Source organism: Mytilus galloprovincialis, chromosome 7 (genome assembly GCF_965363235.1).
Source record: "Mytilus galloprovincialis chromosome 7, xbMytGall1.hap1.1, whole genome shotgun sequence".
Taxonomy (NCBI): domain Eukaryota; kingdom Metazoa; phylum Mollusca; class Bivalvia; order Mytilida; family Mytilidae; genus Mytilus; species Mytilus galloprovincialis.
Genome location: NC_134844.1, coordinates 76,571,344 through 76,598,909, shown reverse-complemented (window position 1 = coordinate 76,598,909; position 27,566 = coordinate 76,571,344). Strand labels below are relative to the sequence as shown.

The 27,566-nt window shown below is 32.6% G+C and overlaps 1 long non-coding RNA gene across 1 annotated transcript; it reads left to right on the top strand.

Annotated features, from left to right (window-relative positions):
- The first annotated feature begins 1,129 nt into the window (after positions 1-1,129).
- Positions 1,130-26,311, top strand: LOC143083690 (uncharacterized). The gene is made up of 3 exons (XR_012980837.1): positions 1,130-1,193; positions 21,741-21,824; positions 24,384-26,311. It is a non-coding gene; the product is annotated as an uncharacterized LOC143083690 (long non-coding RNA).
- The last annotated feature ends 1,255 nt before the right edge of the window (positions 26,312-27,566 follow it).

The window sequence follows — 27,566 nt, the reverse complement described above, 5'->3', positions numbered from 1 at the left end:
AGTTACATTTGTCGGGGATGTGACATAGACAAATATCCCATCAATATGTCATGTCTAATGATGCAATACAATTTGGAAGGAAAAGTTGAAAGATTGTGTCGAAACGTTAACTTTCTTGTTCATTTTTTTTATATAGATAAGGCCGTTAGTTTTTTTCGTTTGAATTGTTTTACATTGTTTTATCGGGGCCTTTTATTGCTGACTATGCGGTATGGGCTTTGCTTATTGTTGAAGGCCGTATAGTGACCTATAGTTGTTAATGTCTGTGTCATTTTGGTCTCTTGTGGACAGTTGTCTTATTGGCAATCATACCACATCTTCTTTTTTTATATTCAACAAATTAAACCAACATTACTAGTTATCGAATGCAAACTTCAAGTGCAATTATATAAGAAATAAGGTGCATAGTACACTTTGCCTCGCTTGCACTATCACATTTCCATGAACTGTGAACCATGGATCAGAACCATAATTGGCATATAAACTTCACTTCATTATGTACATGTGTAGTTAGTTTCAAGATAATGTAACCACAAACTACATTAAACCAAACACAACCTGATACGGAAAAGACAGACTCACAAATCAGAAAGTAATGCCCATCAACTATCGAAAACATGGCTTAAAAACGACTAACATTCTAATGATAAATTTTATTTCATACCTAATTTTCAAAGGCTGATTTTATTTATCCCCTTCTTTTTAATAGTCTAGCCGACGAACGTTTGTTCAGTTCATCTCCACATTACATCGCATTGCCATTTTCGTTAAGATGACAGCTAGTTCTTACAACAGTACGCGCTCTTGGATTGTGACTGGTTCCCAGTGTACCAGTAACTTCAAATACTGCATCACGTAATTTTTTTTTTATCTAAAAACTGATTTATTGCACTATTGCTGTTAAAATGAATACCATGTCTACAGCATTTGACAGGGCACCCCTGTAGTGTTAGTTTTACTGAACAAACAGGGAGATAGTTCAGTGAATTAATAATAATAATAAATGGCTAGATTTACATGTATCAATATTATGTATACAGATTACTACAGAAATTAATTTCCGGAAAAAAATACATTCGTGAATCGCTTTGACTCTGTATATATGCTAGTTGACCTGGTCATGACCTATCGATCACGGATCACGCGATGGAGGCAAGTTAACAGGCGAAGCAGTTTGTATATATATTAATTATGTAGGTATACATACTTGGTTGCGAATTGAAGTACATTATATTAGTTTATTTATTCATGAATATGTGATATATTAACTGAAGGATGCTTCAAGAGGATAGAAGGGGTTAAATCTTTTATCACTGATCAAGATCATGACGAAGTCCACAACATGTGGTTTTCAGATTAAATAATATTGAGACACATGTTTTGCTGAATAAATATAGCATATAACATATATGCAAGAATAATAAGTATATGTACAAGCTTACTTCTTTCAAAATTTTACCATGTTTACCACCTGAAAGTGTCGAAATATTTAAGTAGTTCAAAAAATCTTTTTTGAACAGGGCATATACATCAAAATTTGTAGTTTTATAATTTGAACTGTGGGTGCACTTGTGAATAGAAAATGTAATGAGTGTCACCAAAAGATTTATATCATGATAATTGATATCACATATTTTATATCCTATTATGAGATTTCTGTAGTTTAGTATATGATGACCAATTTTAACTTTATTTAATAGTATTTTGATCTTCTCCCAAAAAGTTTTAAAGTATTGACATTCTAGAAAAAAATGTTTATAATCTTCTGTTACATTACATAAGTCACATTTACTGTCTTCTTTTATCTTCCATCGAAAAGGCAGTTGTTTACAAGGAAGGATATGATGCATCAATTTCCATTTAAATATTTATACTCTGTTATCTTTTAAACAGGTCGAGAACTCTAGATTTCCTGACGTCAGAATAAATTTGCATAGTAATTTCATAAAACACAAGGCCAAGATGGCCTCGAAAAACTGACCAATCGACTCAATGAACTACAATGCATTGGGGGCTACTACAAGTTTACTACAACTCGAAAACACGTGGAATTAGTGAAAAAAAACCTGTTGACTAATATAGTGTCTTGGACTCTCAAAATAAATATTTTTGTTCTGCGAATATGTTTATTGTAAAATATATAACATAATCTTCAATCTGCATGCTCAGATTGAAAAAGTATTGATTACGAACCCTCACTGTTGGACTTTCTTTCTCGCCTTGTAAAAGTATTTAATCAGCTTTTTCCCATTATTCATTGTACTTGTGCAATAACTTCACGGCGTGAAACCGTGAAATTTCGGATGAAGTGATCACTGTCAAGTATGAACATTTTGTAATCTCTTTTAAACATATATAATGTCATTCCAAAAACATTACTGCCTCGAAAACACGAAAACTGACACAGAAACACTTCTATATGTACTGGATGTGTAAACTTTTTATCAGGATCTGAACACAGGTGCTTGAGGACAGGATCCATATAGTCCCTCCCCCTTATTATCATAAATCTTAAATTTTTCGATGTATATCAGTTATTTGTTCCATATATATACTAACACACAATATTTATACTCTAAATATGCATGTTTACTATCAACGAAGAGCTCTATAGTCGTTGATGGTAAACATTTTTTACAGTTGTTTGCCACTGCCGTCAGAGCAAAGGGAACAGTTTAAAAGTCCGAAATACTGAAATATGTCAAAAATCAAAACTTATAGATTTTGTAAACACTGTCATGTATGTAAATATTTCATAATGGAAACTCGAACTTCTGAGGGATGTTTATATACAAAAATGAGGAGAATGGGTATGATTGCCACATGGGACAACTATCCACTTAAGCACAAATGAAGTCGATGTAAGTAATGATAGGCAACTGTAATGCCTTCAACAATGAGAAAACCCCATACCGTATAGTCGGCTATTAATGGCCCCGATTGATGATCAAACGTTGTTGTTTCTTAAAGACAATGATGTAAATACATTTTTTCCTGGATTTAAATTACTTTTTAACCATCACATTAGGTACAATATAAAAAAAAAATTGTGAAAACTTAAAAAGTTAAGTCACAAACTCTAAGTCTTCGTCTTTTGTATGAACACAAAATTCATGGATCACACATTTCTCTTTAACTATCTATACGAAAGTTGCTGCAAACTTTAATATTAGCATCGGCTGTTATCGACGGCTGACTTTAAGGCCGTTAGTTTTCTCGTTTGAATTGTTTTACATTGTCTTATCGGGGCCTTTTATAGCTCACTATGTGGTATGGGCTTTGCGCATTGTTGAAGGCCGTACGGTGACCTATAGTTGTTAATGTCTGTGTCATTTTCGTCTTTTGTGGATAGCTGTCTCATTGGCAATCATACCACATCTTCTTTTTTTATATTTACACTTGTATGTTTGTTTTATTGGTAGTTATGTTTTTCACTGTTGTTTCGTTGCTGTCTGGTAGACGAATACATGAAATCTGCGTGTCATCATCAAACATGTAAATAGCTATAAATTTAGTAATTCAAACACTTGTTTCTTCGCATAGAAACAACTCTTCATTTATCTGAGCATGGAACGAATACTTTATATCACGAACTATAAATGTGGATACAAAAAATGAAAAACTAAGCGAGATTGTTAATCCCGCATTGCACGAAAAAATGTGTTGTATTTCAGTAAGAAGCACGTGTTCTTGGTTGATTGTAAAGTACTCCATAATGCATTGTTACTCATTTAGTGGATAGGTAAAAAAATCCAGGTAACAATAAATTGCGTCACACGTAAATAAATAAACAATTACACGTGTGATAACATAAGTATGCCAATTCATGCATTTCCATATAAGGTAGTGTTCCTGACCTGTTAAATAAGTAAATACAAAGTTTAGCATTGATTTAATTGGGATTAAAGAATCTAAATTTAGTACACGTTTCCATTTAAAGAAACCTGAAGGCGTGTCTTCATTTCCACTATTAATGTGTGTGTATATCTGTTTTGTTTCCATTACTTGTAAACTTATTATCGTATTTTTTTCTTTTGAATTAATGCAAATGTTAAGTTTATTTCTTTCTTTTGATTTTATTGATTTTTCTGATTTAAGTACCTTGAGCAATTCATTTGGTATAGCATATTTAAGTTTTGAAATTTCAAACATTAAATTGGATTTTGAGGATATTTTATTAGATATTATTTCTTGAGAGATATTACCATTTTGGTCAATTATATCATTAACATATATAATACCTTCTTTTATCCATTTTATAAAAACTAAACACTTTCCTTGAAATTTTATCAGTTTGTTTCCCCATAAGATTTGTTGTCTAATGTTTTTAAAATTCATATTGAGTTTGGTATTATTTAAATTTTGTTCTTTGAACCAAGACTTTACAATTCCTAAGTAGAATTTTGGTAAAGTTTTATGTAGGTTTTGTGTAGAGTAAATGTTGTCTGGATTCATGTAAAGTAGCATGAAATAAGCACAAAATTTATTAAAGTAAAATGTCGGAATTACTTTCCAGTTAGCAAAATCATCTGCAGTAAGTCTTTTGATCCATGCTATTTGTAGTGCAGTAATATAATTCTTTACATCTGTCATCTTAAGCCCTCCATCAGTAGTATCTTTGATAAGTGTTGTTCGTTTGACGTTTTACCATCCCATATAGAATTGTGAATTTCTACGGCAATAACAAAAATCAGGGAACTTAACGGGCAGCCTTGCCTAATCCCGAGTTTGATGTTATATGGTGATGAGACCCACCCATTGTTAAACATACAACCGGTAATATCTATTCTTTGTACAGAGTTTTAACCCATTTTATAAAAAGATTTGGAAGGCCAAATTTCTTGAGTGCTCCATACATAAATGGCCATTCCCATGAGTCAAAAAATCTATGAAGAGCTATGCTCCTTCAAAATTAAAGTATTCTGCATGGTCTATTATGTCTTGAATTTGACGAATGTTGAAACCTATATACCTATTTTTATGTAACCGTTTTGGTCACTATGGATGATTTTTGTAAGAATTGGTTAAAGACTTTGTGCTATAAGTTTTGTGTCAACATTGAGTAAAGTAGTTGGTTTATAGTTGTGCAAAGGAAGTGGGTTTCCTTTTTTATATAATAAAAAGACTACTCCTATTTTTGTAGTGTGCTCATTTCTTCTATTTGATAGCATGTGTTAAATACTTTAACAACAATTTCTTTTAGATTTGTCCAGAAGGTTCGATAAAATTCTACACTGAGCCCGTCGATACCTGGTGATTTATTTAGTTTCATAGATTTATTAGCTGCTGTATATTCTTTTATGGTAAGCCCCCTTCTAGATTTGGAGTTTCCTCATGAGAAAGAGTTTTATCTACTTTTGTTTCTGTTATATATTTTTTTATTTCATTTTCATTAGGATTTGTACTTTTATATAAATTTTCATAAAAGGTCTTTTCTAACTTTAAAATTTCAGATGAATCTGTTATGATATCTCCTGTTTCGTTTGTAATTTTTGGCATTCATAGTAGTAGTCGTCACGCACTAAATTCAAACTTTGACCATTTCCCCCCAAGTATATTTGATTGCACCAATCTCCATGTTGGCATAATGAAGTATCTGTCAAACCCAGTCTTAGCCATTTATTTTTGTAACAATAAAAGTTTTAAAAGAAACTTCACATAACAACAGCATGCCGACCAGTCATCAACCACGAGGCCACACCGTTTGTTCCATATATAAATGTGATAATCTTTAGATTATTATGTTTTCCTTATCTGCACATTATCGTCGATTCTAGGCGATCCGGTACATATCAAATTTGCTAGTTGGTCCTTTTTATAGATTTCTATATAAAGGTTTTACTCCTTGTTGAATGTCGTATGGTGACATATAGTTGCTAAACTCCACCTCATCTGGTCTGTGGTAGACAAGTTTCTTATTTGTAACCCTACAGCATCTTCTAACTGGTACACCCCACTTTTTAGTCTGTCGTCCGTCCGTCCGTCTTGAGAGTTTGATTTTTAAAAATATGCAAAAATCATTGCTTTCAGAGTGCACTCCAAGCCATTCTTACACGACTGATTCTTTTTGTTTGCTTAACCTCTAATTGCACATGTGTAGTATATATTCACTGTAAATCAATTATTACGGCAACTGTCATTCTTTATATTAACTTTAACAACCTAAATAAACAATTAAAAAAAAAAAATGTTATCAATTGTAAAATTTTACTATGGATATTTTGAACTTCATTTATTATTTTGAATCTTAAAATTAAAGTTCAGTGTACATAAATACAAACAAAACCGATAAAATAAGTTTCTTTTCATTATAAATGAAATTTTTTCAGTTTTTGAGACAGTTTCTGAGGAATTATTGCGGTCTGGACATTTTCGATAACGACCAGAGACGATCAATTTCTTTTAAACAAAAGAACGAATTTAATATAAACTTTCTTATAATTTTTAGTAGTGTACTTGTGCATCTTCTAATTTACTTTTTGATATGATTGATGTCTGTGGTTTCCTATACTCCATGTCCTTTTATATAAGGAGTATGACATCCGCCATCTGTAAACCCTCTAACTAGATTGCAATTAAACTTTCATGGATTATTCATGAGGTAACGCCTCCTTTTTTACTTTTTAACCTGAATGGGTTTTGGGTTTTTATACCATATCATTGACTATGCCATTGTATTATTTTAGGATACAGATTTTATATCTACAACTATTCCTTAACCACTGATTGTGGTTCATTGAAAAAATCTCACAATGATATATTGTGCATCTCCGTCTTACATCCTGCCACTTAAAAACAAACAAATTGTTTTCTTATCTTGAATTTTGATATAGATAAAAGTATATTTTATGTACTATACTATTAAGTAAAAGATCAATTTGTCAACATGTTGTTCATACTGTACTCACGTACTCCATTTTGGATGAATATTGTGATAGGGCCAATAATTGCGTATTTTTCCATTGTGATGAACATTATCATCTTTGTGGCTTTATTTCATAGAAAGATAAGGTCACCTACAACAATAGTAATGCAAGGATTGGCGCTGGCTGACGGACTCACTGCGTTTTGTACCTATGGATTTGAACCTTTTTTCAATTTTCATTATGAAGTGATAGGAAATGATAGTATTGATGACATACATAATACTATTGATAAAAAAAGGTCTGAAGAACTAAACAGGCTAGTTGGACTGAAGTTTCCGTACTGCTTAATACATTACTGTCTTACAAACCTAGGTGACACATTTCATCTTGTGTCCATACTATTAACAGCGTCTCTTGGGTTACAGAAACTCCTGGCTGTGACCTGTCCAATATGGAGCAAAATTCAGATCAATAATCGAAAATCTTTCATTGTTTGTAGTACATGTTTTATGTCTACTCTGGTCGTCAACGTTCCAAGATTTTTCGTAATTAGTCTCAGTCGTGGGAACGAAAGAGATGTGTGTTTAGTCTCCGCACCACAACATTCGATTCAGAAGTATATTCTAGCATACTATCCGATAATATACTCCATTTTTTTGGTTGTTGCAGTAGTAACAATGCTTATATCAACATTCTTTATTATATATATACTGTGCCGACGGAAACTTGTCCGTGGACATGCTGCGGCTTCAAGAACTGAGACAAAATCTTGCATATTGATTGTGTGCGTAATGACGATCTTTTTTCTTACAGAAATCCCAAGGCTTTATGTCAACGCAACTCTATTCGGTACATATAGATCAAATTTGGACATGCAGCATATTGCTTTACAGAAACTGTCGACCGAGACTGACAAAATATATTCAGCATGTTTTGAGGATAGCTTGAGTCATATCTCAGGAGAGTCTTGCTTCTCTGATTTTATTGAACTGCCATCACATCATAAAAGAAAAAAACTTAATAAACATGAACAATTTTTTTCTGCATATGAAAATTTAATGATATCTTCGGTCGATTCGTTTTTTAAAGATCAACTGAAACAAGTCTACTATGAATATCTAAAGGACGACCTTGTTAATTTTTACATTTTTCTTACAAAGGAGATGTTAAGACATTTCAAGCAGTCCATTAATGATTATGCAGTAATCAAATATTGTAGTTCAGTAACAAATAACACGTATTGGAATGATGTATTGAAATGTATGTTCAAGCATGGCGACAAATTTAGTGAAGCTTCTGATATACTGATTGCTTCACTATACAGTGAACCAATGAACTACTTACTGACCATTACCTGGGATCATACTGATATAAATTTGGAAAATTTAAAACTTTTCATTGAAATTTTAAAATTTTCAATGATCATTGGCTGTGCTTCAAACTTTCTTATCTATATAGTCATGAGTGAAAAACTGAGAGATGCTTTAAAAAAGATGTTTAAATGCAGAGAAGTTAAAAAAAAACATGAAGTTATAATTGAGATGCAAATTAGAGGATGGATTTAAAATAAGAATTCAAAAAGAGGATCTTGGACGTATAATGTAAATGATATTGTTTTTTGTCAGAGAAATGCTGAAACATAATGTGTTTATACACCTTAAGAATATGACACAGATCCAATTGGAATTGCTGGGTTTAACTCTGTTAAAAAGAACTGGACAAATGGGGTTTGTAGTTTGGAGTTTTAAGCCTGGGAACGCCCCCTTTATAATTACATATTACACTGATCTAAGCTTTCTAATATATTTTGTCCTATATGAACTTCTTGATTATAAAAAAAGTTTTAATTATTCAATTGTTGTCTCTTTTTTGTCGTTGGCGAATAGTCATTACACTGCTATATAACCATAGTCCCCAGATGATGCGATGCCGCAATATTGAAGAACAGAGCCAAGTGTTAACCCAATGTAATTTAGTTATTTGTGTCGTTGCGTTGCTGTCTCATCGACGTAGGTCCAACATCTCTGTTCACCTATAGTTATTATACTAAAGCAAAATAAAGACATGCGAAACAACATACATCTAAAAGAATAACAAATAAATATTACTCGAACGTATTGCTAAACACCGACATAGTGGCGACATATAGCTCCGCTAAACATAGGTCGGCGTTGCGTAGTAGAGAATACGTTGTCACTGTTTTGGAGTTTGGCAAAAGCTTTCAATCATAAAGTTTTGAATGCCTTATAGAATTCAGACAAGAATTCATAAATTGTAAAACAAACAAATAATTACAATGTAGTTGTCTCTGCCCATTATTGTAATCGAAGTTATCAATGAACACTTTAACCTAGAATGACCAATTAAGCGAGGATTTTGACAATTCAAAACTTTTTCAATGAATTCCTTCTTTCTTGTTTTGTTTTATTATTGATCGAACCAAGGATGTTAAATGATCTCCTAAATCAAAAAGAAATCAACGAATTACGTATCTAATTTTTTTTGTTGTAATCAGCGATCACGAATTTACGTATACCACGAAACGTCTTTTTTTCTCTATCCACGAAAATTGATACCCACGAAAATAAATGAATCTACAGTATTTGCTGCATCATTGATTGCAGAACTAACATATTGTATTATATTATTTGTAAAGTTGTCGTCGTCCTGAATTTGCATGAAATACTGGTCACTGGACGATTTGTATGCAACAATCATCCAGTTTGTGATGAACATGATGCGTTAAATAGTTGAAACGGGCCATGGATAAGAAGCAACAATAATCCAACAATATAAAATGACATTTGAACACCTTTTCGTTCATACTTAGATTTATTAGATTAACAAATCACAAAAACCAAACCCTTCTCAGGATGCTATCAATATAACAATAAAAAGACTTGGCTATGATTGCCAATGATGCACCTATTTGAGACCAAATGATGTAAATGTAAACAAGTACATATACTAGTAACAGTCACCAATACAAATACTAGTTTTTCTTTAAGTTGCATCAATTTGTTGAAAACAAAAATTTTCGTATTGAAGCACATGGATTTACTTTAGAGCAATGTAATGGCGCATTTGAAGACCGAGTAATCTTACCAAGCTTATGATGGAGAGTTGTCTCTTTGGCACGCAAACCACATCTTCTTATATCTATCAACTTTGAAGTACACGTTCTTAAACGTCATTAGTTCAGTCTAGAAGGCGTGTTAGATCGGCATATGAATATATAACAAGAAACATTGGCAAAACCAGTTAACTCGACTGAATCCTTTCTTCCTGCGACTTCTGAGGTTCTGGAACAATTTATAAATAGCTTAACGAAATCTAAGTTCTATCAATACCTTCAGTTTTGAATGATTTAAAAAGGAAGGAAGCGTACGACTAGGATGTATATCATGAATAGTGTATATCATCAGAGAAATTGAATATTCAAACTTATTCAGTATTCATTTGGAAGATGTTGACAAAAATGTTATTTTCATAATAATTGAAATTTGTTCTTGTTTCCTGTTTTTTGAGTTCATGATAAAAAAAATGTAGTTTTTGATTCAAAATATGCTTTTTTTGTCATGAAATATTTTTCAAAATCAATAATGTTTGCGATGTTTCAAAAAGAGTTATATTGTTATATCCATTTATAAAATAAAAATGAAAATTTCCCAGTTTTCATTAAAAAAAAAACCCCGATGATTTGAACACTTCCTTACCATTTTTCGCCAATATTAACCTGGAAGACTTTTTAAGTATATCAAGTGTGATAACATCATCGACACGATAACGCTCAATAAGTTTCTTATTGTAATTATTTTTTTTAGCCATAAGGATAGAACGACTGGATTATTGGCCACAAGGCACCGATAAAAAATAAATGTTTTTTCAACGACAAGTAGGAAAGTAAAATACTTCAACGATCACTCATTATTAAAGGTTGCTATTTAGAGGAAATTATTAAAGGATATAACAGATTATGTAGTCTGGATTGTTGCACTTTGCATAAATTATCTTTGAAGAATATTTATTTTTTGACACGATTTCGTAGCACTCCTCGGGCATAATTGCATTAAGTTAATTGAACCATTTAATTTAATGTTCAGTTTACAAGTTTGACTAGTCGTGTTATGATAAGGACCTCCATCCCGGATGTCCGTTTTAATAAATTGTTGCTTATGCGTTTTATTTGAATTCATTGGGTAATTTATTTCATTGTTTAATAGGCAAATGAGGCCATCTATGTTACAAATATATATATATATATATAGAGAGAGAGTGCCCGGAAAATTAACCTAACAATGTCAGAGTTGATCTGAGTATTTACTTCCTCCCCGACCAGGTAACATTATCACAGTGATAATGTGAGCATTGTTCTTACTCTCTGCCACAAACAGAATTATTTTTTATTCTTAGTAACCTAAAATTGTTTTTTTTTAAATTATTATTCAGTGAAAAATCCATTTGTAACAATTAACGACATGTTGTTCATACTGTACGCACGAACTCTTTTTTGGATGAATATTTTTGTAGGGCCAATAATTTCATACCTTTCCATTGTGATGAACTTAATTTCATAAAAAGATAAGGTCCCCTACAACAGTATTAATGCAAGGATTGGCACTGGCTGACGTTTTGTACCTATGGATTTGAACCTTTTTTTCAACTTTCATTATGAAGTTATAGGAAGTGATACCTTAATTAGTATTGATGACAGAAACAATACATACGGATTTGGTGCCATTAACTATACTTATACAGGAATATAAGTTTTTGGAAGACTAACTGGGCTAAGGTTTTCGTACTGCTTAATGCATTACTGTCTAACAAACTTCGGAGACACGTTCCACCTTGTGTCTATACTGTTAACAGCGTCTCTTGGGTTACAGAAACTTCTGGCTTGGGCATGTCCAATAACGAGCAAAATTCAGATCAGTGAACGAACATCTTGCATTGTTTGCTGTACGTGTTTTTCTATTTACTCTGGTCGTAAACGTTCCGAGATTATTCGTAATCATTCTCAGTCGTAGGAAGGATGGAGACGTATGTTTAGTCTCCGAACCACACCATGCCTTTCAGAAGTATATTCTAGGATACTATCCAATCATGTACTCCATTATCTTGATTGCTGCAGTAGTAACAATGTTTATATCAACATGCTTTGTCATATTCACATTGTGCCGACGGAAACGTTTCCGTGGACATGCCGCTGCTTCCAGAGCTGAAAAAAAAATCTTGTATATTTATTATGTGCGTGTTGACGGTATTTTTTATTTACGCCAGACGCGCGTTTTGTCTACAAAAGACTCAGCAGTGACGCTCGAATCAAAAAATGTTGAAAAGGCCAAATAGAGTACGAAGTTGAAGAGCATTGAGGACCGAAAAATCCTAAAAGTTTTGCGAAATACAGCGTAGTCTATTCCTGAGGAAGAAAATCCTTAGTTTAAAAAAATATCAAAGTTTTAACAGTTAATTTATAATTTATAATTTATAACTACGCCAGAGCATGGGCTAAACTAGAAGAAGTTGAACTGGACACTTTGTCAGAATGGTTCAAAACATTCTTTTATAAAACGTCGCATTCATAAGTTGAAAAACTGTGTGAATGATCGATCAAAGTCCGTTTTCATAGACAAAGAGGCTGTGAAATGTCTATCATCTCTTCATGATAAGTATGGTGTTGTTCCTGCGAACAAGCTTCAAATAATATTGTCTTTGTATGTAAATCGTGTTACTACGAGTGTCTTGCAAAAGAATTAGGATTAGATGAGCACTCAAGTAACCCCACATACAAAAAAATATCATTTGACAAGGATGAGATTTTGGCGAATCATAAGTCATTCATGGCTTCAATGAACATTGCATTGAACAACAAATCGGAGGACTTACCTTGTTTGCACTGGATACCGAAGCTTTACAATATTCCATACAAACAACGGTACATTGCCGGCTCATCTGCATGTTCGACTAAAGAATTGTTCATTAGGTTGACTAGAATTTTGTCCGCAGTGAAAGAGGGTCTTCAGAAATACTGTGAAACTGTTTACTCGCGTAGTGGTATTAACCATATGTGGATTCTAAACAACTCTGGAGAACTTCTGGATAATTTTAAATATCAATCTTTTTCTGAAATTAGTTCTATCAAAACTTTTGATTGTTTAACCCTGTATACCACCATTCCCAGTGTGAAATTGAACAATCGTCTGAAAGAAATAATCCACAATGCTTTTCAACATAAAAATGGTAGCATACGTTATAAATTTATTACTTTATGATACCATAAGGCATATTTTGTGAATAGTGAACAAAAAGGTACACATGCTACACAGAAGAATAAGTGATCAGTATGCTGGTGTTTCTTATTGACAACATATTTGTTGAATTTGGAGGGACACTTTTTTCAACAAATTGTCAGCATTCCTATGGGAACGAACTGTGCGCCTCTCCTTGCCGACCTCTTCTTATTTTCATATGAATCGGAGTTCCTTCAGAAACTTGTCAAAAACAAGAAGATCAAAGAAGCCAGGTTATTCAATTTCACATTTAGATATATTGATGATGTTCTTTCCATTAATAATTCGAACTTTTCTGATTGGGTTCCATTAATATATCCCTGGAACTAGAAATTAAAGAAACAACAGACACGGCTTTCTCTACCTCATTTTTAGACTTATACCTCGAATTTGACATACACAGTTATCTCAGTACCAGAATCTATGACAAACGAGACGATTTTAATTTTGAAAGTATCAATTTCCCCCACCGTAGTAGCAATATACCAACTTCATCTGCATATGGGATATACATTTCCCAACCTATTCGGTATTCAAGAGCTTGCAGCTTCTACTCAGACTTTGTAAAACGTCACCAGTGTCTGAGCAGGAAGTTGATGAACCAGGGGTATGTCAAAGAACGTCTCGTCCTTTTTCTATAAAAGTTCATCGGAAGGTACAACGACCTTGTTGATAAATATTCCGTATCAACTTCACAAATACACGATGGTCTTGATGTATTGATTCTGCGTACTGACTTTGTTTTTCATTCTTTTATTTGTCTATATAAATATGACTTTTACTGTTCAGTATGTTTTTGGTGATATCCATTTGACGTGACTCTGTACTTATACGTCCCGTCAAAGTGATATTGTTCTATGATAATTTTAGTAATCCTGTCTTTTATTTTTGCTAATGTGCTTTGTCTATATGTCTTTTTGTGTTTCTTTAATACATATGACGTGGTTCTGTACTTATACATCCCGTCATTGTGTTATAGTTCTATGATAATTTTTGTATTCTTGTCTTTCATTTATGCTAATGTGCTTTGTCTATATGCCCTTTTGCGTTTCTTTGATACATATGACGTAGATCTGTACTCATACATCCCGTCATTGTGTTATTGTGCTATTGTAAATTTTTGGTATTCTTGTCTTTCATTTTTGCTAATGTGCATTGTCTATATGCCCTTTTGCGTTTCTTTGATACATATTTGTTTGTATTATAGTGATTAAGATTATAACATAATGGTGACTGCTGTACCCCTATTTTTGACATTTTTAACTATTATGTCTGTTTGTTTTGTTCACACATCCTTGTCAATAAAATGGAGTTTGATGCGACTATCATACAAGTGAGAGGTTAAGCTAGCTATAAAACCAGGTTTAATCCACCATTTTCTATACGAGAAAATGCCTGTACCAAGTCAGTAACATGGCAGTTGTTATCCATTCGTTTGATGTGTTTGAGCTTTTGATTTTGCCATTTGATTCGGGACTTTCCGTTTTGAATTTTCTTCTTTGCCAGATGCTCCGGAGCGATGCCACAATATTGAAGAACAGAGCCAAGTGTAAACACAATGTCTTTTTGGTTATTCGTGCTGTCTCGTGGACGTAGGTCCCACATCTCTTAGTACCTATAGTAATTATACTAAAGCAAAAATAAATACATGTGAAACAACATACATCTAAATGAATAACAAATGAATATTACTTGAACGTATTGGTAAACATAGGTCGGCGATGCGTAGTAGAGACGACGTGACCACTGTTTCGGAGATGTAACATATTTGTTTTTTGTTAAATTGTTATTACACATAATAAATAATTAACTTACTTCATTACTTACTTTTATATATAAAAAGTGTCTAGAAAATCAACCTAACAATGTTATAGTAGATTTGATTCTTGACTTCCTCCCAAACCGGGGCTGGAACCTATAATTTTGTCCTCTTACTTCTATGACAATGCCGCCGTGCATTGCGCACCCAACTTATCCCCTCCTCTTATATATTTAGTGCCTGTCTCAAGTCAGGAACCGTAAGTCAGTGGATGTCGTTGCTTTATGTTATATTTGTTTTTCGTTCATTATTTTGTACATAAATCAGTCAGTTAGTTTTCTCGTTTGAATTGTTTTTTTGTCATTTCTGGGCTTTTATAGCTGATTATACGGTATGGGTTTTGCTCATTGTTGGAGACCGTACGGTGACCGTTAGTTGTTAACTTCTACTAGTATGCCATTTGGTCTCTGATAGAGAGTTGTTTCATTTGACAATCATACTACATTTTTTTTAATTTTGATATTTAGTATATTTCACACAAAAACAAAAAAAAAATTTCACACTCTATATGTACATTAAATCAAATTTACCCGAAACATTTGCCCATTCGTTTTGTGGTTAATTTTTTTCTTCAATAGTTATTTGAGAATTTCAAAAACAAAATACTCACAAACTTTTAGTTCGAAGTTGGTCTCACTGATAATTGCAATTATCACTTTTTTACAGTAGCATTCGGGTCTCCGCGAGATACTTTGTCCAGTTTTCAACCTCTATAGTTCAGACTACAGTACGTAACTCAATATGGCTTTGAGCTGATGATAGCATTCTAGCATCAGAAGAAATAACAGTTATGGCGACTGATGCAATTGCATTAATAGTGGCTTGATCCATACAATCAGAGTAAGATACTAACTCGACCAAAAAAAAAACCAACCCAACATACATGAGGGCCTGGAAGGGGTTTACAAAATAGAGAATAATAGGCCAATGCTACAGAATTTGAGCCAAAAATAAAGAATTGAGAAAAAATCTCTAAAGAACAAAGACGAAGGGACACCTCGATCATTATGTACCCTCACTTTGTTAAGCAGGGGTATACTAAAAAGATGTGGTAGGGTTATCAATGAGACAATTATGTACCACAGATAAAATGGTGTGGATGTTAGCAACTATAATTCACCGTACGGCCTTCAACATTGAGCCAAACATATAAAGCAAGCCATAAAAGGCACCGACATGACAAAATATAGAACAAATCAAACGAGAAAAACCATTGGCCTGATTTATGTTCGAAACAATAACCCAAGGGCAAATATGATAAACAGCAAACAATGACAACCACTGAATTATAAGCTATACTGACTGCGGACAGGAACACACAGAATGTGGCGGGGTTAAACATATTTGTGAGCGCTCATCACTCCCCTGACCTGGAACAGTGATGTAACAACATTTTAACAAATTCAACATTCGTTACAAAAAATGAAACTTACATGATTCAGTTTAACAATTATCCTGTACCTACCTTTGAAATTATTTGGACCATTTTTTAATTATAGTAGGATTTCAAACTGAAAAAGCCGACGCAAGACCAAAGTTTTTGAGTAACTGTACTATACTTTTGGATTGTGCCTTAATAAATCAGTTAGTATCAAAAATGGACAATAGATGACTTGGAAAGACGTGATGCATTTCTATGTTGTTTTTCGATAATTTATACGAAATGAAAGCAAGTGACCAACACATTTTACATCAAGCGCTTCCTGCGAAAATTTTGATTGACACTTGCATGACTTGCTATGTTTCGTAGAAATTTTCTAAAACGCAGCATTCAGTTCTTATATTTAAGGATTTTCGAAATAAAAAAACCCATTTTATTTACATTTTGAATCTAAAAGTAAAACTTTAAACACAAAACATAGGCAGAAATTGTCTAGTATAATAAAACGAGTAACATATCAGGTGAAATCAATCATAATACGTCATAAATTGCCATATGAAGATGTCGATTCTAAAGTAGATAGCGGGGCTTGATAACCAAGTGATGTAAGTAGTCAAACAACTGTATCACTAGCGAACTTAAAGGAAAATATTAACAATCAACAATCTAATGACACTTTGCATAATCTAAAAAAAAATACGTTATATTAAATAAGACAATAAATTACATTTATATGCCAATATGTATTTAGGAGAATTTAAATTTCAAAATCATATATAATCGTATAAATGTTATCCTAATATAACAAGAAATCTCACAAAATTAAGAATTAGTTTCCATCCCCTTTTGATTGAAAGGGGTAGATATTTCAGACCAAAAATCAAGAGAGAAAACAGAATATGTTTGGATTGCAATCAAATAGAGGATGAAAATAGTTATCAAGGGTACCAGGATTATAATTTAGTACGACAGACGCGCGTTTCGTCTACGTAAGACTCATCAGTGACGCTCAAATCAAAATATATAAAGCCAAACAAGTACAAGGTTGAAGAGCATTGATAATCCAAAATTCCAAAAAATTGTGCCAAATACGGCTCAGGTAATCTATGCCTGGGAAAAGAAAACCCTTAGTATTTCGAAAAATTCAAAGTTTTGTAAATAGAAAATTTATAAAATTTCCACATTATTGACTACTGGGCTGGTGATACCCTCAGGGACGAAACGTCCACCAGCAGTGGCATTGACCCAGTGGTGTAAATAGTTATCAAAGGTACCAGGATTATAACTTAGTACGCCAGACTCGTGTTTCGTATACATAAGACTCATCAGAGACGCTCAAATCTTGGAAATGAGGTCAAGGACAATGAACATATGGCAGACATCCATATACAAAGTATGAAGCATCCAGGTCTTCCATCTTCTAAAATATAAAGCTTTTAAGAAGTAAGCTAACGCCACCGTAGCCGCTGCTGGATCACTATCTCTATATACTATATACTAAATCTTAATATATACATATGAAACGGCATATATCTAAATAATAACAAAGATATTGTAAATGTTACTCAAACGTATTGCTAAACTCCAACATAGTTGTGACGATCTCTCCGCTAAACATAGGTCGGCGTTGCGTTGTAGACACAACGTTGTCACTGCTTCGGAATTTGGTATAATGCTTTATAATGAATGGTCTTATAATGCTTTTGCCTCGATTGCGTGATGATTCAATATCGACCAGGAATCGACTGCGTGCCAAACCATAGACTTGAACATTATACAATTATGACCCGCTGATCAGGAGGTGAATATCCAAAATGATCAACTTAAGTAAGGGTTATTCAGAGGCGGATTCAGGGGGGGGGGGGCGGGGTCCGGGGGTCAGAACCCCCTTTTTTTCGGACGATCAATGCGTTTGAATGGTGACATATAGTTGGACCCCACCCCCCTTTATCCTGGGTTGGGATCCCCCTTTGTCATGGGTTGGGACCCCCCCTTTTTAAAATGGCTGTATCCGCCCCTGTTATTCCACGAGGTCCATAATTGTTTTATTATACCGAACGAATATATAACTATCAAATAAACTCATCATAAATACCAGGATTAAATTTTGGTATTTACCCCAGAAGATTTCAATTGTTATGCAATTGACATATTTGAATACTATTAAAAGAAAGATATTGACATTTTTGTAAAAGATTGTTTAAAAACTTGCCTTAGAAAACTAGTTTGAGTCTATTGAAATATCGCGTATGTACAAAAAAGTAGATTCTTTCTGTAAAATATAACATTTAATGCTATTTTCCTTGTCCTAAAACTAGAAACATGGACACATGAATGGTTCAAATTCTATTTTTATTTTTCTCCTTAATCCAAAATGATATCCCTAAAAAGTATTATATATCAATGCTCAGTATGAGACAGTATGATGAAGTCAAAGCGATGCATAATACACTGATAATTAGGATTAGTACAACATAACAATTTGTACACAACATATTTGTTACAAAAAGCATTGCCAACACTCAATAACTCGACTTTATATAACAACTGAAGAAAGCAGACTTATACGTTCAGGAATTTCACATCCAATATTTTGTGATAATATTCTTTACAAAGCACAAAAATGTTAGTATTCACCTCAAAAGTTTACAAAACCTTTAAGCGGACTTATTAAGAAGGGATATAGTTACGATACTGTTGTCAGTTCATTAAAGATTGCATATTTTGGCTTTAATATTGATTTACTTATAGGGTTTTTGCATCGGAACTAAAAAAATTATTTGAAAAACAGTTCTTGGCATGACACGAATTTTGTTCTCATATATTTTATGATAGTATGATACTAAACCTCTAACGGGAGGGATTGTGCCTAATATTCATATGATGAAGACATAATCTTTCAATCAGTTTATTTGAGTTCTGGAGCTGGCAAGTCAGTTAACTGCTAGTAGTCTGTTGTTATTTATGTATTATCGTCATTTTATTTATTTTCTATTGTTACATCTTCTGACATCGGACTCGGACTTCTCTTGAACTGAATTTGAATGTGCGTATTGTTATGCGTTTACTTTTCTACATTGGCTAGAGGTAAAAGGGGAGGGTTGAGATCTCATAACCATGTTTAACCCTGCCGCAATTTTGCGCCTGTCCGAAGTCAGGAGCCTCTGGCCATTGTTAGTCTTGTATGAATTTTAATTTTAGTTTCTTGTGTATAATTCGGAGTTTAGTATGACGTACATTATCACTATACTAGTATACATGTTTTTTGGTGGGCCAGCTGTGGGACACCTACGGGTGTGGGAGTTTTTCGCTGCATTGAAGACCCGTTGGTGGCCTCCGCCTGTTTTCTGCTCTGTGGTCGGGTTATTGTCGCTTTGACACATTCCCCATTTCCTTTCTCAATTTTATTGTTTATAGTGTTATCCCACAGAGAATGGATGTTTACTACTTATATTTCACTGAGAGTTTATACACCACACTGTTACAACCTTGGTATAGAGTTTCAACAGGGTAATCATGGTAATTAAAAGTTACATATGGAAACTTGACATAAGGATGAAGACAAAATACAGACAGTCAGGCCTTTTCATAGCCAAAGGAGCCTGAAGGAATACAAAATACTTTTTTTTTTTTATTAAATGTGGAATACAAGTACAATGATAAAATAGGATTTTTAGTTTTTGGAAAGGGGGAGGGGCAATAACTCAATTTAGTATTTGTTCAAGTGTTTACTGGGTTCCATGTACATGTATGTGACCAATAGCTTTCAAGTTGCTGGTCCCAGTGAAATGCTAGACATGTAGTCATTACAGTTTGCATGTTCAGTTAAATTATTTATTTTTATTTTATTAATATTAAGTAAACCTAAACATGCTAAATATTTGAAATATCCAAATAGGAAGATTTGGAATGATTGCCGTTTGCCCTGATTCACGTTCGCCCTAGTACCTGTTCGCCCTGATACCTGTTCGCCCAGGGTCAATTCGCCCTGGTTTTTTTTCCAAAAGGTTTTCTAGTTTCTTTGTTTATTATGTTAACAGAATATGTTGAAAGTTTGTTGAAAAATTACTCTAATATTTGTATAGCCGAAACCAATTGATTATTTTTCCTTTGATTTGTTATGTCATTGATCAGTAATTGATCCAAAACAACCCATCAGCTTTAAAATATTTCCATGATAGAGTTTTCATAAATTTAAAGAATAAAAATATCTTTATTCAACTTCAATGCCCTCAATATTATTTTTTTGAGTAGGGCTAACAGATTTTATGGGCGAATGAACCCAGGGTGAAAATGTTATTAGGGCGAACGGACCCGATAGCAATGAAAGCATTCATTATTACATGATAACAGGTAGAAATGCTAGAGATCAATTGACAGTCACATACTTTCTATGCTACTGTCATTAACACTATACATCCTTCAACAATGAGTTAATCCATACTGTATAGTGAGATATAAATAACCCAGAAATAACAAATGTAAAGCATTCCGAACAGAAAACTATTAAACGGTCTGATTTATATTCATTTTTTTTATATAATGATATATACATGATGTATATACAACATTTAGTTAGTACATGTACATAAACAACATAAACAAAGGACAACCACATGCACTGAATTATATGTATTACAGACTTTTAAGGCTGCTTTTAAAGGATTTATAAGTCAATGTAAGTGTGTTATTTGTGTGCTTTCTTGTTATTTTTTATGTTATATTTTTTTTGTCATTTACATGTAGTTGAATATTGGTGATTTATGGATGCAACTCCACAAAGGCAATGAAAGACCAGGACTTGGATTGCATGAAAGTTTCAGAAATCTTCAATATCTGGATTACTATGTCATGATGCCTTTGCATTGTGAAGCTATATTTTTTTAATATGTCAGAGTGAGCAACTGAAATTATACATACATTGTTTTTACTGTTTTTTGTTTGTTATATATTACAGTGGACATCACTGACTCTATATTACTCTTTATAATTACTGTTGCCAGACTCACTTTTAGGAATCTTGGAATTGCATTTGTATTTCACTTTTTTTCCTATTCCTAATTAAGCCAATATATATACAAAAATCTGTTTTGAGAAAAGACATGAAGGTTAAAATTGAGAATGGAAATGGAGAATGTGTCAAAGAGACAACAACCCGACCATAGACTCATGATAGAACAGACAGAAGGTCAACAGTAGGTCTTCAATGCAGTGAGAAATTCCCGCACCCAGAGATGTCCTTCAACTGGTCCCTAAACAAATATATATACTAGATCAGTGATAATGAAAGCCATACTAAACTCTATATTCTATATCTAATTAATTTTTGTTTGTTTAGTTAATTTAAAAATCTTATGAATATTTATTATTAATCTGTTTTTAAGGTACCTTCTACAGTCATCCAGTGTCATTTAAAGTTACTAGAGCAGAAATTTAAACTATGAAGAAATTGATACATTGTATACATGGTAATAAACCAATAGAAAATATTTTTTTAAAGATATGATTATATCAGACAACTTGGTTGTCAAAAAAAAAAAACATTTCAAAAAGAGAACTGTTAGTAGATTGTGCCACTTTTGTTAACTGAACTGATCCTTTTGATTTCTATACACACATTATGTAAAAGTACATTACAACTAGGCTGAAAAAGTTCAATACATGTATATATAGCACTTGTAACTCTATATCATAATGTGCTTGTAACTTTGGATAGATTTTCGTGAAATGGTGAAAATCACTGTATTCCGGTACACAGGTACACAAGGTTGTCAATAAATGAAAACTTAAAATTAGCATAACTTAAAATACATATTACAACTACAACACTTTAAAGAGTCAATTTTTGTTGTTGAAAACTTGAATCAGATAAATATAGAAAAATATATTTACTATTTATCAAATTTATTGTTTGTTATATATTACAGTGGACATCACTACGTTATTCACGTGCTTGTTCACACTATACGGACTTCATATACAGGAGTGTGCTCCTTACGCAGAAACTGCTCCAACAAAGTTATGAGGAGGACAGATTAAAATTGACACTCCGTAAATTTTATGGACACCATCACGAATTGGTTGATCCATATAATGTCTCTTTAACCAAACTAGCTAAGGACATTTTTACCACATGGTAGATTGTGGTTTGTCATTATGTCGTCTAATCTTTTAATTACCAAACGTGACTTATTCCCGATTGTGACCGTTTTGCTGAATGTGAATTCGCATTACTATAAGACGTGTTTCTGTACTTGTTTATCCCAAATTCATGTATTTAGTTTACATGTTTAATGTTATATTTGTAATTCTCATCAGATTTTGTCAAATGTGTTGACGTCTTCTTATTATATATTTAGGTATGACGTATAGAAAAATTAACCACCTCCTCTTTATTAATTATATTAAATTTTGTACGATTATTTACGTTTGAAGTTGGATTCATAACAAACTGGACATATATATATTACAGTTAATTGCTATTAATAAGTATTGCAATATGCATTTTGTTTAAATGAATTATCAGTATTTAGTTCTAAATCAATCCTAATTCTATCTCATTTTTGAATGATAGTTTTTCATATGTGACGTCATGCTGTTTCTAAATTTCATAAATTCAAATGTGGCATAACGTTTCTGCCTTTTCGCCATCGTATGTGACGTCACAATTTTTTTAATTACGTTGACGCTTGGACTGATTCGGATGTGTGTCTATTTTGTGATAAACTTGGGTTTAGTTTTCTGTAATTAGTTAATATTTCAGTTTCATTATGTATATCTCTTTCATATTCATTTGTTAACATTTACTGTTTGCAATAGCATTAAGTATTCTATATAATAAGGATGTTCTTATCCCGTGCATAAAAACAATGCCGTATTTGTCAAAACCTTTTCAACTTTTAATCTTCAGTGCTGTACAACTTTGTACCTTTTTCACGTTCGATCTTTTATATCTAGGCGTTATGTATTCAGGTTTAGTTTTCTGTAATTAGTTAATACTTTAGTTTCTTTGTGTATATCTCTTTCATATTCATTTGATAAAATTTACTGTTTGCAATAGCATGAATTGTTCTATATAGTAAGAATGTTCTTATCCCGGGCATAAAAACAATGCCGTATTTTGCGAAACCTTTTCAACTTTTGATCTTCAGTGCTGTACAACTTTGTACTTTTTTCACTTTCGATCTTTTATATCTGGGCGTCACTGGTGAGTCTTGTGTGGGCAAGGCGCGTTTTTGGCGTATTGAATTTTAAACCTGATACTTTTTGTTATCTATTAATCATGTTTTTCTGTGTCTAATATGTTCTCCTATTTATTTGTATTGTAGTCCTGTAATATTATGTTGTCATTTCAATGTTATATTTAACTTTGCCATTAAAGTGCGAGGTTTGGCATGCCTTAAAACCAGGTTCAACCCACCACTTTTATTCCCCTTTAAAAGTGTCCTGTACCAAGTCAGGAAGATGGTCATTGTTATATATTGTTCGTTTCTCTTTGTGTTGCATTTTAACGTTGAGTCGTTTGTGTTTTCTCTTATTTTTGAGATATTGAGATAAGACGTGGCACGGTACTTGTCTATCCCAAATTCATGTATTTGGTTTTCATGTTACATTTGTTATTCTCGTGGTGTTTTGTCTGATGATTGGTCTGTTTCTGTGTGTGTTGCGTTTCGATGTTGTGTCGTTGTTCTCCTCTTATATTTAATGCGTTTCGCTCGGTTTTGGTTTGTTACCCCGATTTTGTTTTTTGTCCATGGATTTATGAGTTTTGAACAGCGGTATACTACTGTTGCCTTTATTTATTCATAACTGCTGACTGTCTACTTTCATTTGTTCCTCTCCCAAAGCATTTAAACAAAATTTAACGGTTTCAAGTTTTGACGTCACATGCTTGTTGAGTAAACAGGCGTTTATAAGTATGACATTTGATTTCTATGATTTTTATTCTTACAAATATTTTAAACATGATCATACATGTACCATTAATAATTTGCATGTATTATAATATTTTCATTTCTGTTTTGTAGATTTTCTAGAGGACATACATATTGAGTTAAATAACAGACATAGAGCTATCACAGTCACATAATGTCTTGGAATGAGCATTTTATAAGATATCAATAAGACAGTGGACATACTACCATTTTGGATGAATTATAGCCTGAAGAAGTTTTGATCTGACATTAAGGACTGGGCCATACACTTGTTGCTCTAATCCTTCAAGTGGTTTGTTTAGAAGGGACTGAATTGGCTTGTGTGTGTCTGCATTTTTTAAGGAAAAGACTTTATTGACTATTTGTAAAAACAAAAATTTTGTAGAATTATAAAGAAAATAATGCTGACTGATTTTTGTATTGCCTGTGAAAATAGAGCTCTATATATGGGAGACTTAAAGTTTTACTGATTACTATCTGGCTGCAGCAGTGTAAACTATTGTAGAAAGCTTTATATTTTAGAGGGGAGAAGACATGGATGCTTCAAACCTTTTATGCAGATACCTTATGCTAAGAAATTTCCTTCTGTCAGGTGTCCCTTTTCCTTGACAACATTTTCATGTTTCAACAAAACCATAAAAAACATGAAAATGTTGTCAAGGAAAAGGGAAAAAACATACCTAGCAGGTACTTTGATCTGCTCTTGACCTCATTTTCATGATTCATTGGTCAATGTTAAGTTTTGTGTTTTGATATGTTTTTCAATCATCATAAGCAAAACAAGATATAACTACTTTAATGTACTGAAGTAAACAATTGTAAGATGTACTTGTCTGTCTGACCTTGACCGCAATGGCTCATTGTCATTGATCTTTAAAAAATATTTAGTTGATGAGATACATGTGTATTCTGATCCTATAGAGCAACCAATTTGTCGTCCTTTTTAGAAACAGTGTTGAGCTTTATCTTGAACCATTACTACTATATTGATTGACAAATATCTTCAAAGGGTTGTTTGAAAGATTTAAGTATAGCATCAATATTTCATATTTTTGCTCCTTACAATGATTTTGTACAGAAAATAATAGTTTGAACAAATATTGTTTAAGTGATTTGAAACGAAGATTTTGTAAATCTAGCCATTTGACTCCATGACGACCAAATTTCCTTTTTCAACTTTATTTCATTGTTTTGAATAATTTGATGTTACAATGTATTACATGGAGAAAAATTAAAAAAAAATAAATGCTTGATTAAAATTTTATTATTATAAAGCATACATTTATCAAAAAAGTGTAATTCTCAAAATCGGTGTGTTCTGTTTCCATGGAAACTGGTAGTTTGATTTGACGATAATGATAAATAAGTAACTGTTTACTTTACTTTGTTTCAATATTTAGGTGTTATACAAGCTAAAAAGACACAATCAAATGAATTGTGCTATAAATACATGAAAATAATTGAGCTTATTGTAAGAAAAAAAAATGCGAAAAAAAAACATGAGACAAAAAAAACCTTTTTTTTTTTTTAAATCTAAAGGAGGCTACAAACGATTATTTTTGATATGTTATAGACAAAGGTCAAATGAACAAATGCAAACGAACAGATTATCCATAGAACCCTGCTTTTGGAAGAAAACAGAATTTGAAAAACGTAATTTTCACTCCTTTTAAGAAAATGAAAAACTGCAACAATTGGTTGCCATGGAAACAAGAGTTGCCATAGTTGCAACTTCTGTTTATCAACTTTAATTTTTAGAACAAATGTTGGACTATGAGTACATTTATTTGTTTTATCGACATTAATTAGCAGTTTATAAAAAAATCTGTGATGAAAAACAGAAATTTTAAAGGTTTTAGGACTGAAATTAAAGGGTTGTTATGATGCCACCGTAACTATAGCAACCAAATGTACAACACATGTGTATTTGTTATTTTTTTCAGTTTCTTATCAAATAGAACATATGAAGCCCAAAAAAGTCAATTTGACAACTATCACTGTATCACCCTCTGCATGATTCTTAGGTGGAGCAATTATTAAAACTTCTCATTGAAATTTTAAAAACTTCAATGATCATTGGCTGTGCTGCAAACTTTCTTATCTACATAGTCATGAGTGAAAAACTCAGAGATGCTTTGAAAAGGACTTTTTAATGCAGAGAACATAAGAAAACAAGAATGTGTCCGTAGTCCATGCCCCACTCCCACTATCATTTTCTATGTTCATTGGACCGTGAAATTGAGATAAAAACTATAATTTGTCATTAACATTAGACAGCTCGTATCATAGGGAACATGTGTACGAAGTTTCAAGTTGATTGGACTTCAATTCCATGAAAAACTACCTTGACCAAAAACTTTAACCTGAAGCGGGACAAACGGACGGACGAACGAACGGACGACCGAACGGACGCACAGAACAGAAAACATAATGTGCTCTACTATCGTAGGTGGGGCATAAAAACGAGTGGATGCAACTGAATGACTGAGATGCAAATTAGAGGATGAATTTAAAAAAACAACTTAAAAAAAGTATATTCGACATTAAATATAAATTATATTTTTTTATTGCCAAAGAAATGCTGAAACATAAATTGTATATACCCCTTAATAAGATAACACAGATTTAGTTTTAATTACTGTGTTTTTGTTAGTTTCTCGTTCCTTTCTAGTAACTATTAAAAAAACTTCGGAAATGATTTGAACAAATGGTGTTTGTAGTTTAGAGTTTTAACCTCAGGAACGCCCCCTTTCCAGTAACATATGATACTGCTCGAAGCTTCCTGATATTTCATCCGATACTTTTTCTTACCAGTAGTTATAATAGGTTTTTGATAATATATATACATATATTTTGAACTATTCAATTTGTTGTCTTTTTTTGTCTTTGACGAATAGTCATTATAATCACACTGCTTTCTAATCATATAAATCTTTTCTCCATTTCATCGGATCTGCTTTGACACGATTTTTTTTCTCGCTATTATCATTCATTTCTCTCTCGAAATTAAAAACTCCTGATTTCCCCTGCATTTTATTTAAGGAATGACTGTACTTTTTTTCTGTCTATGGAGAAATAACATAAACAAAAATGAGGTGCACACTAAATAACCTGCGAAGCGGATCATTTAAAAGTGTGCACCACATTTTTCAGGTTATTTCGAATAGACAGAAAAATTGTTGCAGTCATTCCTTATAATTTAATTCTAGATTCCATATTTAATATAGTGAATCATGTAAAAAAACGTTGATAACGCAACAGTCACTTGAAAAGAAA